Consider the following 13,460-nt stretch of genomic DNA (forward strand, 5'->3'; position numbering starts at 1 on the left):
TGACATTGAAGATGAATACCTCTACAATCACCTTTTCGCTGATTATCAAGCCATAACAGCATAAGACACTGATGAGGCCACAAATATATTATTAAAACTTACACAAGACTGCACAAAATGAGGCCGAAAATCAATGCAATTAAAACCGTGTAATCAATATCTATGATGAGCCAGAAGATATTCGTACTGCTTAAGGACACTGAAACGACCGGAATAAAAATATCTTGATGGCTAAAATATTTAAACTGCCACGTGTGACAAGGACATCACATCAACAATAACACAAGTAAAAAGCAATTGAAAAATTGACGTTTAAATAGAGCATAAAAAATAAATATTAAATTGGAAATGATGATGCACTAATCCATAATTTAACTAATCACATCGGGTCAGAATGTTGGCCATAGCAAATACGAATTAAAAATAATTTAGCATTAGACATGAATGTGTACAATGATTGTGAGTGATTTCGATATTAGATGTATAAGAAAATAAACAATAAGGTAAATAGCGCTTAAAATGAATACAATCATATAAATCATAATTACTTCAATGAAATGGTATTTTTATGCACGATCAGAGACGGCCCAAAAGTTAACATTTGTTCCAATATTATAAAAATAGGGGAAGGCTCACATGGAAACAAGGTATACAAGGAAACTTGTATAGGAAGTCATGAAAGACAGCTAGAGGAGGAATATTGGCAAGAACGGAATTTGCGAAGTTGGAAGAATACTACTGTAGAAACCCTAAAATTAAATAATCCAAAAAACTTTTCAGAAAAAAAGAGATAGATGGTAGGGTCGTTCAGGAGAGAAGATGAAGCGTAAGAGGAAGGAAGAGAACAGTTCTGGGACAATCGGAAGGGAGGAGAATGTATCAGGACCTGAAAGCGGAAATAATGGAAGTTAAATAGAATACAAGCAGAGAGAAAGTGCTTTTCATTCCATAAAGATGTGTAATTGTTTTCAGAGACAATACAAAAGCTACCAAAATGTCCATTTTTCAGGCTTTCACAAAATAGGCCATATTTTTGCTATATTTAGGCGCACATAATTTATTTTATCCTATCTGATAGAAATTCAATGCTAAGTATTTTAAATGGCGTAGTGTTTTGTGTATCTTTAATTTAAAAAGTTATAGTAAGAAAACACTTGCTACATGAAAATATGTCAGCGAATTTCAGGTGCCATATGTGAGATCGGTACACAAAAATACTAGGCATTTACAGAGACACACATTATGTGACTTTCTGAAAAAGTTCTCAGCTCAACTCTACGAATATATCCCACTACAATTGGGCATTTTCAAGGCATCTGCTCAATGGAATGTTTGCATTGCCATGGCTCAGTATCAAAGGAGTTTAGACATGTCCACAGCCATAAAAACGCTTACATTCGCATAACCAACCACATTCTGAGGAATGCACTAACATGAATTACTTTGTAATTACTGTTCCCTCGAAGGTGAGTGCCGCCATGGATTTTAATGACCAGTTTGATTTTCTTTCAATAAGAAGGAACTTCAGAAGAAGCACGGTGGCGAACTTTCCTTTCGAGTAGCGAGGATAGGAAAAAAGCAACAGAGTATGAGGTCACACATTTTTAGCGGCACAGGGAAAAATCTAGAACGACATCACCCTAACCCTTGATAGAACGAGCAGTATATTACGTGGAAGGCCAAGAATGAATCACAAGAAACAAGTGATTGAGCATATTTCCGAACATAACCAAGAATGATCTGATGGCGGATAATTAGAACCATTAACTGCACATACTTAATGGTAGCTTTGCATCGCTATTAATATTCTCTCATTCGCTATTAATAATCCCATATTACTAAACGGCATCATTAATTCAAGCTGGCAAACACGCACTTTCTCCTAGCTTAAGATCTACTCCGAGGGATAAAAGCATTACTTATAGCTCTCCAAGTTCAAACGAGGAAAAAGGGAACAGAATAAACTAATTCCAGAGGAATGGGTTCTACTATCGCCACAAAACTTATTTCGTTCAGCTGTCCCCTTACGAAATCCTTCCTTCAAAAAATTACGATCCTCTCTCACCAGATGGCAGGAGAGTCCAGGCATACTTTGGAGGGAGATTTCACTATGCCAATGGCTTGTTTCCTTCCATCCAAATGGCATTCGTAACGAAATTGAAAATTGCAGCAAAATTATTAAATTCATGGCACCCTGAAGTATGCTAATGTTAATACTGGATATGTCTCCATTCTTTGCCTGCTCCCTAAAATTTTTTGTACTTGTAATAAAGAACCATTCTCTATTGAAATGATATTATTGACTTCGTAATTCCTCACACTATTTAAAAAAACGGCCCAGGTTTCGACGTTGAACGTCATTATCATTAAGGTTAAACGTCGAAACCTGGGTCGTATTTTTAATAAAGAAAGTTGAATTACGAAGTCCATTTCATTTCAATATATCATGCAAATTCCATAAAGTTACGCCGGAGGCAACAAACCATTCTCTAATGACAAAAATAATTTATACTTACCCTAAAACTGCTACAACTGGATTTGAAATTAACAAGGCCCTATGCTATTTTCTATGAAGACTATCACATTTTACCAAGTTTAATTGGAGTGAAAAATTGACTTGTGTTTTTAAACTTTGGAGTCACTTCGGCTACATAAGTTACACAATAAAATATTATAACCAATTTCAAACTGCAATCACTAGCTATCAGTGAAAACTAAGGCAAAGTAGCCATTCAACTGAAACCTTCGCTGTAAAACAAAACGAACTAGACAAAAGAAAGTAGGAAAAAATAAGAAGTATGCAAAGCACAACATTGCAGGATTTAACAGTCAGACAGAAAAGAAATTGGCTTGGCACATATTTTCCTCGGTAAATACTCTCAGAAACATTATATCCAGAGGACATTGAATTATTAATTCTACCAAAAAAAATCACCACATTCATGTCAAAAAACAAGATCCAAGCCAGGCATCACTTCCTTTGTGGATTTCATCAATTCAACAAGCTAACTTTGCAATATAATACCTAGGGAGATATTTAAAGCAATATTGTATGTAATAAACTTAATTCTTAGCATTACTCCTTAGAGGAATATTAAACCTCATTGACTATACCTTTGGGTAAAGTATTTCAGTCCATGGATAATGCCATGAATAATATCCATGGTATTCACCTTCCCATAGGCGAAATCTGAAACACACTTGGGCTCAACTCATCTCATATTCATTTGATAATCATAATTCATTTACGTATTAAATACTTTTAAACCTGCCTACCACGATAGTAAATGTCCTTAGTTTCACATCTAATAACAAGTATGCACCACAGTAACTTCAAAATATGATTAATCCAAATAAATAATTGAATATGTTATTGCACAGAATAAATGCACATGCAGGAGATTAATTATTAATTTTCTACATCTTCCACCAAGCAATCAATGTTAGCCATAGCCTTGTATATTAGAGACTTGGAAGTAAATTATACTAGATTCTTTTGCTAGTTAATTTGTTAGATAGCATGATTAAGCATGGAAACATTAATCCATTTAAATCCTTTTTAAGTACAAAACAAGCACAGATTTCATTTTAAATTTGTCACTAGGATTATCAAAGTCAGGGGTCTAAGAGAAGTCAGACCAACAAGCTTGACCATTCCAAGCATGTAACATCCTACACATATGTAGCTGCCCACTCCATGCACGTATGATTTTCCAACACTATAACCTAAATGAATGTAAGTCATTTCATCCCAAGTCAAAAATAGACACTAAAAGACAACAAAACACAAAGATGAAGAGGATAAGATATATGAGAAGTGTGTAAAGAGCTATATTAAATCAACTGAACGCTGATTTGGAGTGATGATAGCTCATTGCAGTTTGAAAGTTGTTTTGGGGCATAAATGTATTCATTCCAGTTTAGTGCACATAATGCTTGTATCAAATAAATATTTCCATCAAACCTAAACTTGCTCTCTCCATCCATGCATCAGAACTTCTTTATTTGGGTAAAACAGAACATCCTTGCTAGTTGAAGCAAAATAATGAAGACAGAATTCATAGCTAAGGAAAGTAATGTGAATTCTGAAGAGTCAAGTTGAATACAGAAGCCAAAAATACTGTGCAAGAGGAGGAATGGTCTAAACGCTCAACTAAACCTGGAGGCAGAATGGTTAGCTGAAAACAGAAATGAAATGGAAAACTGAATGGAATGAACTACAGGGAAATATAAAATAAATACCAAACCTGAGCAAAATAAAATTAATTAATCCAGCAATGAGTAAGAAAGGGGAAATAAAAATAAAACAAAATTGTTTCACAGAGAAGAATACAAAAGACAGAGGCCGCAAGCCAGGAGATGGTTATCAAAAAATGTTGGAGGTATACAGTTTTTTGATACAAAGTACTTTAATATGCCCATATTATTATTACATTTCCATAAAATTCATTTTCACCATAGAAATTATTTGTGCAATTGCCCTCCAATGTTGGAACCAACTATCCTAATGCCTGTTTGACAATTGTACCAGACCAACCAAGTTAGTCTATCAACATAGTCACCAGCCAGCCTTATAGGTATGACTCTTTTGAAAATTTGAATTGCGATGTACTGAACAGATTTCCTAGAAATCAAATAAAGGTTTACAATAAACTCAATCTTACAAATTCTTAAAAATCTCATTATTATAACCCTTTTATTGAGTACTTTGCTGGATTGCACTTGGTGGTCACTTCATAGAAGTTCCATGGTATGTCTATTTTGAATTCATTTAAGCATTGAATCTTTGCTTTGTGTGTACCTTCACCTGGTTCTGTTTTTGTATTTTAAGAGCTAGACAATTCATCAAGTGATGACACTGTGTCTTGGAAACAAACACAAGAAAGATAATCACACTTGCATTCATGTTTAGATTAAACATTCTAAATCAGATGATGAAAGGAACAATAAACTCAAAATCTCGTTAAAATATTATCAATAAAGTTGAAGTAAATTTGTATGAACAAAAATGATTTCCAAAAACTGCATTCACAAAGCACTTACTTGACCTGGAGCAGTTGTTTTGAAATTATTTTCCCAAAGAATAACAAGCACAAAGGAAAACACTGACAATATCTGGTTACATGTATGATGTGGATCCTAAAACCACTCAATTCAAAAACAGCAATGCAATCAGAGACAAAATTAAGTAGTCCTCAAACCATTGTCTCCAAATCACTCCTACAAATAAAGGATTGCATAGATCAACTTTTTTGTGTTCTGAGACCTATGAATTTCAGTTCTTTCCATTCCATTGCATTTTTCAGTAAACTTTTTCTAAGAAACACCATGGTATTGATCTATAGTTCAGCATTACACCTGAATCTTATGACTGAACATGATATAGGATTTGTTAGTTACATTAGGTACACAGATTTTCTTAATCCAGACAGTTTCTATGATGTAAGACTGCTCCGGAAGGTTGAAGTCCTTGTAAGGTGCATTGGAGACCCAATCCAAGTTAATCCCAGTTCACATGGCACATATTTCATCATTGGCTAACTAGTGAGATTTCTTGCTTGCTACTCCCTGCAGAGTGTGATTTGATGATGGCTTCCACAGTTCACTCAGAGCTGGGGGATGAAACTCACGAGCAGAGATAGTTAAGAATTCTTCCAAGATTAGATGGTGCCCTACAGATTACTTTGGTTGTCCATATGACTTGCATGCCTTATGGGACAAACATGAGTTTTCAAGACTTAGTGGTGAACGGTTTGTAAATATTAGAAATAATTACAAATTGAAGGGAAGTCAAGATAGGTATGTCTCTAGAAAGTTAATTTTGTTTGGTAATAAAAACAAAATGAATACAGAAAAACTATTTATTGCACAAAAACTACAAATCTTAAACTATCTTTCTACATAGATCCCACCACTTTTTAGGAACTTGTCATAACATGGCACAAGTTTTTGTATGCATCCTTCATAAAACGTTGCTACCTGTATTGTCAATCATGGGGTAACATGTTCTTTGAGCTGGTCATCATTGTTGAAATTAGACCACAAAAGAATATTTTCAGGTGCAAAAAGAGATCGAAGTTGCAAGGGGCAAGGTCAGGGATGCACAGAGGGTTATCAAAATAACTCCAGCTAAAGTCCTGTTAGAGTTGTCGTGTCTTATTCGCAGTGTAAGATGGGGCCCTGTCATGAATCAAAACAATACCATTTGTGTGAATTCCTTGGTGCTTATCATGTATTACGCGATGGAGTTTCCTAAGCATTTCACAGTAATCACTTGCATAGACCGTGTCACCTCGCATTTGGATTGATTGTTTCCGCGTAAACCTTGCAAATCTGTCGATGAATGTAAACTGGTTTAGTGTTATCCGCTTTCAGGTAGCTAATTGTAGACAACAAGCGGCTGGATTTTCCATTAACTTTACCATTTAACCAAGCACTATATAGCATTAACAACAAAGAGTGATCTCAAAATGACACCATCTCCTCCTTGGCTCAGAGCAACTACCGCACATATGCCAAACTGCAATTGCATTACTGCCATGGAAACTTACTTTCTGAACATATCTCACAGAAGCTTTCATCTAGGTTATTTAAAGAAAGCATTTAGCTACTGCTGCAGTTAGGATGTCTTTGGAAGTAAACAGAAAGGAGTGAAGAATAGAAAGTTATGGAGTGGAGAAATTTAAGACTAGATATCCTGAGCATGTTTTAGAATAAATATAGTATGAGTATGCATATACTTCAGCTCCATGCCATGCAAATCTTTCCAACAATTTACTTGCATCTTCAGTTTTAATTAGTATGAATCTTTTTCATTAACACAAGGTGCATAAGAGCTCCAAATATACAAATTCTTTGAAAAACTAAATCAGGAGATACTAAGATCTTATGGAGGTACTAATACTGCTGATTATCCCTTTCATTATTGGACAAAAACTGTCATGACGGAATCTCCCTATATTTCATCCTGAGTAGCACTTGCAGCTACTTAGCAGTACGTGGCTACTGAAACATATTTCAGGACATCTCAAATTCTAGAAGAATTGCATAAAATATTTTGATGAAGTGTGTATCCAATACTTAAAAAGCAATTTTTTTAGATCTCAACAGCAAAATTCAATGTCCAAGTTGATTCGAGTGGAAAGCTGTGTCAGAACAATTTTAATATCTTTGTCAATATCCTCATTGCAACAGTTTTCTGATTTGGACAACAAATTGAGTATAAACATGTTTCTTCCATGCATGATTCCATCAAAGCCATTACCTGTTCCCTCATCCGTGAATTTTTTCTCATATTTCAATAAATCTCAAAACAACATATCTCTGTTATGGAATGATCACTGTTATTTTACAGTGAATGGCCGATATTGACAGTCACCTACAATATGCACACGAAACATAGCACTGGCCCTATCCTCAAAATACAGCAAGGTAGTTACCCGAACAGCCAGCAGCATTCATAGCTGCCCATAAGACTACATGCAAGGACCCATCCAAGGAAAACACACCATGTGAACTGGGCTTTCTTCAAGCTATTTTAAAGTAATGGGCAAGTTGGTGTGATCTTGAATAAAGACTAAATGACAATTGAAAGTTAAACATGTGGTTCACTTCTCCAGTACAAAGTTCAGCTAGCAATAGTTAATGTTAGTAAATCCAAGCAATAGTACATTGCAATGGATGGCCTTTCCTACAGAGCAGTCTTACACACTCATTGTGTCAGAGAATATGGCTCACCAAGAGTCACTCTGCATACCCTACCAATGGCATGGTTCATAGCACCACTGAGATGCAGCTGTGTCACTTGCAAGCAAGTATTTGCAGTTGAAACTAAATTAAACTAGCATTCTGTTATGTGAGTTAGAAAAAGTACCAGAGGATCATACTTATCTCAAAAACACTTCAGAGAAAATCAAAATTGAAACAAAACAATCTACCTTCAACTAACAGAGTATTTCCCTGTGTAATGACCGACTTGAAGTTGTTTCAACATACAATTAAAGCTTTATATTTTGTATATTTGTTTTTCAGTTATTCTGATTAGAGGCTTAGACAAAGAAGATGGCAATAAGAAAAAATATTAGCTAAGGAAATGTGTAAGCATAGATTAATGCTCAAGATCCAACAGTTCGCACATGCCAGTAATGATCAATGCATGAGTAGATGTTAAAATTAATGAAAATTCGTAAAAACTTTTGAAAGTAGGAAAATGCAATTTTGATGAATACTAGGATTTGATGATGATACTAGGATTTAAATACAAGGGTATATAAGTCCAAGAATTTCTAAATAATTCAGGAAAAAACAGACCTGGCTGGTACATTCTCCTCGAGCATGTGCTCCTGAATACTGGTGCCTCCACAATTCTTCTATGTGTGTTAAGAAAGGCACAACTGTGTAAATAAACTATGCCAGCTTAACCATATAGTACTACATAAAGAAAATTAGGATTAGGAAATAGGCAAACCACTAATTGCGATTTTAACTTCTCACAAACCCTCATGATATAAACCACATTGTTCATGCTCACAGCGATTGTTTGGAATGCCAAACAAAAATTAATTCTATGGAAAGCCATCACAGCATTGAATACCACACTCAAAAAAAGATATCCAGTATTTTCTGTGCGGAAATGACAAGTAACTAGCATGCAAATGGGGTGAAAGGGTGCCTTGCATTCTGTATACATCAGAATAACATCTGGCAACATGAAACTTCCAGAATGAAAAAAACAATGAATCTGTCAACCCCATAGCCAGAGTAGATGGCTTTAGAAACAACAATTTCACCTCCCAGGTATGTAGAGCAGCTATAGCTGTGCACCACAACTTTCCTCTTTCTTCAGTGGGGTAATCGCCCAAAGTCATATCTCATGTTCCTATCACATATGAAATATGTGATAGGAACAGTGGCATAAGAATAGAGGCATGAAGCCTCTTGCATATGCTGGGAACTTTGTCAAGTTAATGGTTTTTGGAATCGCTTATTCACAAAAATAATTTTTCATACAACATTGTCAGTTTGGTTTCCCAACAGCTGATAGTTAAACAAAAGTAATTCTCAATTTGGGGATTACAGAAATCACTATTACAAGCATTAGCACTACACTGAATTCTTACAAAATGCACACCACTTTGTCCTTGGCCAGAAATCAAGCATCACCAGACAGTATTTGCCATTCTTAAAATATTGATTCCTTGCTTTTAGGATCTAAAATCAGTTATAATGCTTGTTTTTAATCAGTATGTTAAGTAATCTACAATCAGCATGTAAGATAGGATTGCCAAGGTTCCAGAAGGAAAGAGATGTCATGCATGAGAAACAGCAGAGATTGAAAAGGTGTTAGGACTACAGGTAAATCTGTGGTATTAGAAATGTCTTAGGTATAACAGAAGAGGAAGACACATTAGCCATGGTGATCACCAACATCCAGGAAACTAGACATAACATGTGAAAAGGAAATAAAAGCAAAATTATTAGAAGAACACAAGGTAGCATTCATATTGTATTGAAACTTGATTACAAACAACAAATCATAGGGCCTGGTTAGATACGAAAAAAATGAAATTTGATGTTAGTTAGCTTAAATTTAATAACATTGTTAATCTTAAACCCACAATAATTACATTCTTCTAAGACTCTTTTAGTTCATGAAATAATACATTCACACCAGATATTTCATTTAATGGTTAAATGTTTGCAACATAAAGCACCCCAAACAGGTGAAAAGACAGTTCAAATAGGGGAATAGTCAAAGTGCAGAACCACTAAAATAACACAACAGATCTTTTTTGAAAGGTTCTTCCCATTTAAAAAAGTAAAGCCAATGAGATTAATGAATATTTGAAGTGCACTCAATATAATTTATTTTTTTGCAATCTACTGGCTAAGGTATCAGTTTGGATGGACACAACCTATACAATTGTGCAACAATATATTAATTTACTAGCCACTGTCCTAAGCAAAAACATAACCAGAAATCGGACACCACAGCAACACCATTTGATTAAACCAAAATTTACAAATATAAATGTGAAATAAGAAATACTAAAAGATCATTTAAAAGTTAACACAATCGAATTCAAAGGCTTCTAAGATATTTTCAGAAGATAGGGAATCTTTTTTAAAAGCATGCATGTCGATTGAGTCTCACCAAAGATCATTACTAATGACTGGCTCGCTTATTGTGCATTTATTTTACAACCTCATGAAATTTCTCTTGATTTTTTCTTTCCATTATGACCTGCTGGTTAATTGGTTTATGACTACATCCTATTTTATCTTTTCAATCACCATCAAGAAGTAATATTTTTGCTTAAATGTTCTTTTCTGACTAAATGCTTTCACTCTTTTGTTGTGTTTTTGGCTATTCACTTGATTAAGTCATGTGCCACTCAAATATCACAGGATTGTGCCATTCTTTTGGGGGGATATTTCTCCTACTAACCACAGTTATCAACCCAAAGGTTAGTTTGACATGTGAATTAAAAAGTGGCCAATGCAGAGGACGTCTACAATCAATTCAAATTATCATGTAGGATTGTGAAATAAAGAGAGTTACGAGAAGGAGATCAATCGAGACAACACCAAAGGTTGGCTTCAAGAGAAAGAACTAAAGATTAAGTTAGAGTTAAGGATTCACAGAATTTAAAGGCCGAGAGATAATATAACATCCTACTCTACAAGTCCCTCTTCATCTCCATGTACTTCCTTCCTCCTTTCATCCCATCCAACATCCCTATCCTATTCCTACCCTTTCCTTGTTTGCCTGACATCCTCTCCTCTAACACAGTCATTAACATCCCACTACCAATCAATATGCCTTTCATCCATTTTTCCTGCCTCCTTATGATTTTTCCCTACAATCCCCTCTCCTACCCCACTATACCAAGCAATTCCTCATTTGTTTTCTTTTTGGTCCAATTTATTATTTAACTCTTTGTACTTCCTTCTGCCTTACTTTGTGTTTACACTCTTACATTTCCTTTTCTCATCTACTTTCTAATCATCTCACTTGTGATCCATGGTTTCCTTGTCCTTTTCCCATTATCAGTTCCTATAGTTTCATTTGCAGCTTTCGATATCCCTTTTTTGATGTATTCCCATTTTTCTTCGATAGTACCTAGCTCTTTACCCTCTTCCATGATTTTCCCTACAGCCAGCTCATACTCCTTCCTTGTCAATCCAGTTAATGCGTCTACATTCCATTTCCTAACCCACCGCCCATACTTTAACCTTTTGAAATGTACGCTACACTTCATAACTTATGATCAGAGTCTGCATCTGCTCTTGGGAAACTGTGCAAATTGATTATGCTATTCCTAAATCTGTGCCTGACCATAATATAATCAAACTGATACCTTTCGGAGTCGCCTGGCATTTTCCATGTATGAGGGTGGTCCCAGAAGTACCCGGCCTGACCTAGAGATGGTGGTAGTTGTTTGAAACATATCACTGTATTAGAAAGTATACAATCTATACAGCATATGCTTCAAGTTTGAAGATGGCACATTGTTTAGTATTTGTTTGGCAGCCATCAAGAGTGAGCGTTTTCAATGAATTTGTGAAATTGGAGAAAATTGGTCATCGTTATGTGATACAATACTTTTATTTGAAAGGCCTCAGCCCAACCAATATAAATGCTGAGCTGGATTCTACTCAGGGTGAGTATGCTCCTTCATTTACAACAGTAAAATATTGGGTAGCAGAGTTTAAATGAGGCCATACGAGCTGTCAAGACAAGCATCGCATTGGTCAACCAAATGAGGTGACGACTCCAGAAACGTTGAAGACAATCCACTAAGTGATACTGGATGATCGTCAACTGAAAGTGTGTGAGCTAGCAGACATAGTAGGCATTCCAAAAAGTGTGGTACATCGCATATTAACTGAAAATTTGAACATGACAAAGCTGTATGCAAGATGGGTGCCGCGTTTGCTCACACTCGAGCAAAACCAGTGTCATGAAGATGTTTCAATTGAGTGTTTAGCAAAGTTTCACAGCAACAAAGCAGAATTTTTGCACCATTTCATAACCAAGGATGAAACATGGGTCCATTACTTCACACCTGAGACAAAAGAACAATCAAAACAATGGATTCAACAGGGTTTCCAAAGAAGACGAATACTGTTTCTGCAGGCAAGTTTATGGCATCTGTTTTTTGGGATGCGCACGGGATAATTTTCATTGACTATCTTGAAAAAGGAAAAACTATCAACGGAGAGTATTATGCGAACTTATTGCAATGTTTGAGAGAAGAAATCAAGCAAAAGCGGCCGCATTTGGCTAAGAAGAAAGTGTTGTTTCATCAAGACAATGCACCAGCTCACAAATCCATTATTGCAATGGTCAAAATTCATGAATTAAAGTTTTAATTGCTACCTCATTCACCCTATTTGCCAGATTTAGCCCCCTCAGATTATTTTCTGTTCGCAAACTTGAAAAAATGTATCAGTGTTTAAAGATTTTCCAACCGTGATGTCGGCAGTTAATGGCTATTTTGAGGAGCAAGACAGTTCTAATTATATAAAGGGTATCAAACTTATTGAACTTTGCTGGGGAAAAGTTTAGAGAGCTGAAAGGAGATTATGTTGAAAAATTAATACCTTTTTTTCCAAAATTGTGTTTTCTGTGTTGGGTCGGGTACTTTTGAGATTACACTCATATGCCTACACTTTTTGTGGTGTCTAAACCAGGTGTTGTGTATGAATAGCCTGTGTCCCCCACAGAACTCAATTTCTTTCTCCCTGCGGTCATTCATCGCACCTAAGCCATAATCCCCCACCTCATCACCATCTCTTCCTTTGCCTCCCGACGCATTCCAATCTCCCATTACTATCATATGTTTCACTGCAGGAACCCGATTATGTCCTCTAACTGATTGTATACCGTATTTACTTCTCCCTCGCTATGATTGGTTGGCGGTATGTTTACCTGAAAAATGACCAAGTTCATTGGTTCTACTTTTATCTCTACCAATTATATTGTATCCATTGCTTGCTCTATGTTGACTATGCTTCTTCCTTCCTACCTTTTAATTCAATATTATGGCAACCACTCCCTGGCTCTCATCCCCTTAGTTGTATATTACAAAAAAATGGATACATGTGAGTTGTAAATATGCAAGTGAAGAAAGAAGCTAAAAAGCAGTGGCAAGAGTTGAGGCAGAGAAGGCTGAATGGATCAAACTGGAAGCATACTAAGGAAAAAATCTTTAAAAATATAAAATTCTAAGACTTGGTCTCAAAAAATGTCTTCCCAATTAAGGAGAGGGAGAATGATAAATGAGTGGTCCTTATTTACACAGAGTAACTCAAACAGCAGGGGGGGGGATATTTTAATATGCTACTAAATGAAAAGCTAACTCCAGAGACAACTTTCCAAGAATTGCAGTAACTCTAGAGATGGCAAGTTATGTAAAAGAGGCTCTAAGTTGACAGAGCAACGACAAAAAAAATGA

This window comes from Hetaerina americana, unplaced genomic scaffold, assembly GCF_022747635.1.
Source record: "Hetaerina americana unplaced genomic scaffold, ioHetAmer1.1.p SCAF_4, whole genome shotgun sequence".
Taxonomy (NCBI): Eukaryota; Metazoa; Arthropoda; class Insecta; order Odonata; family Calopterygidae; genus Hetaerina; species Hetaerina americana.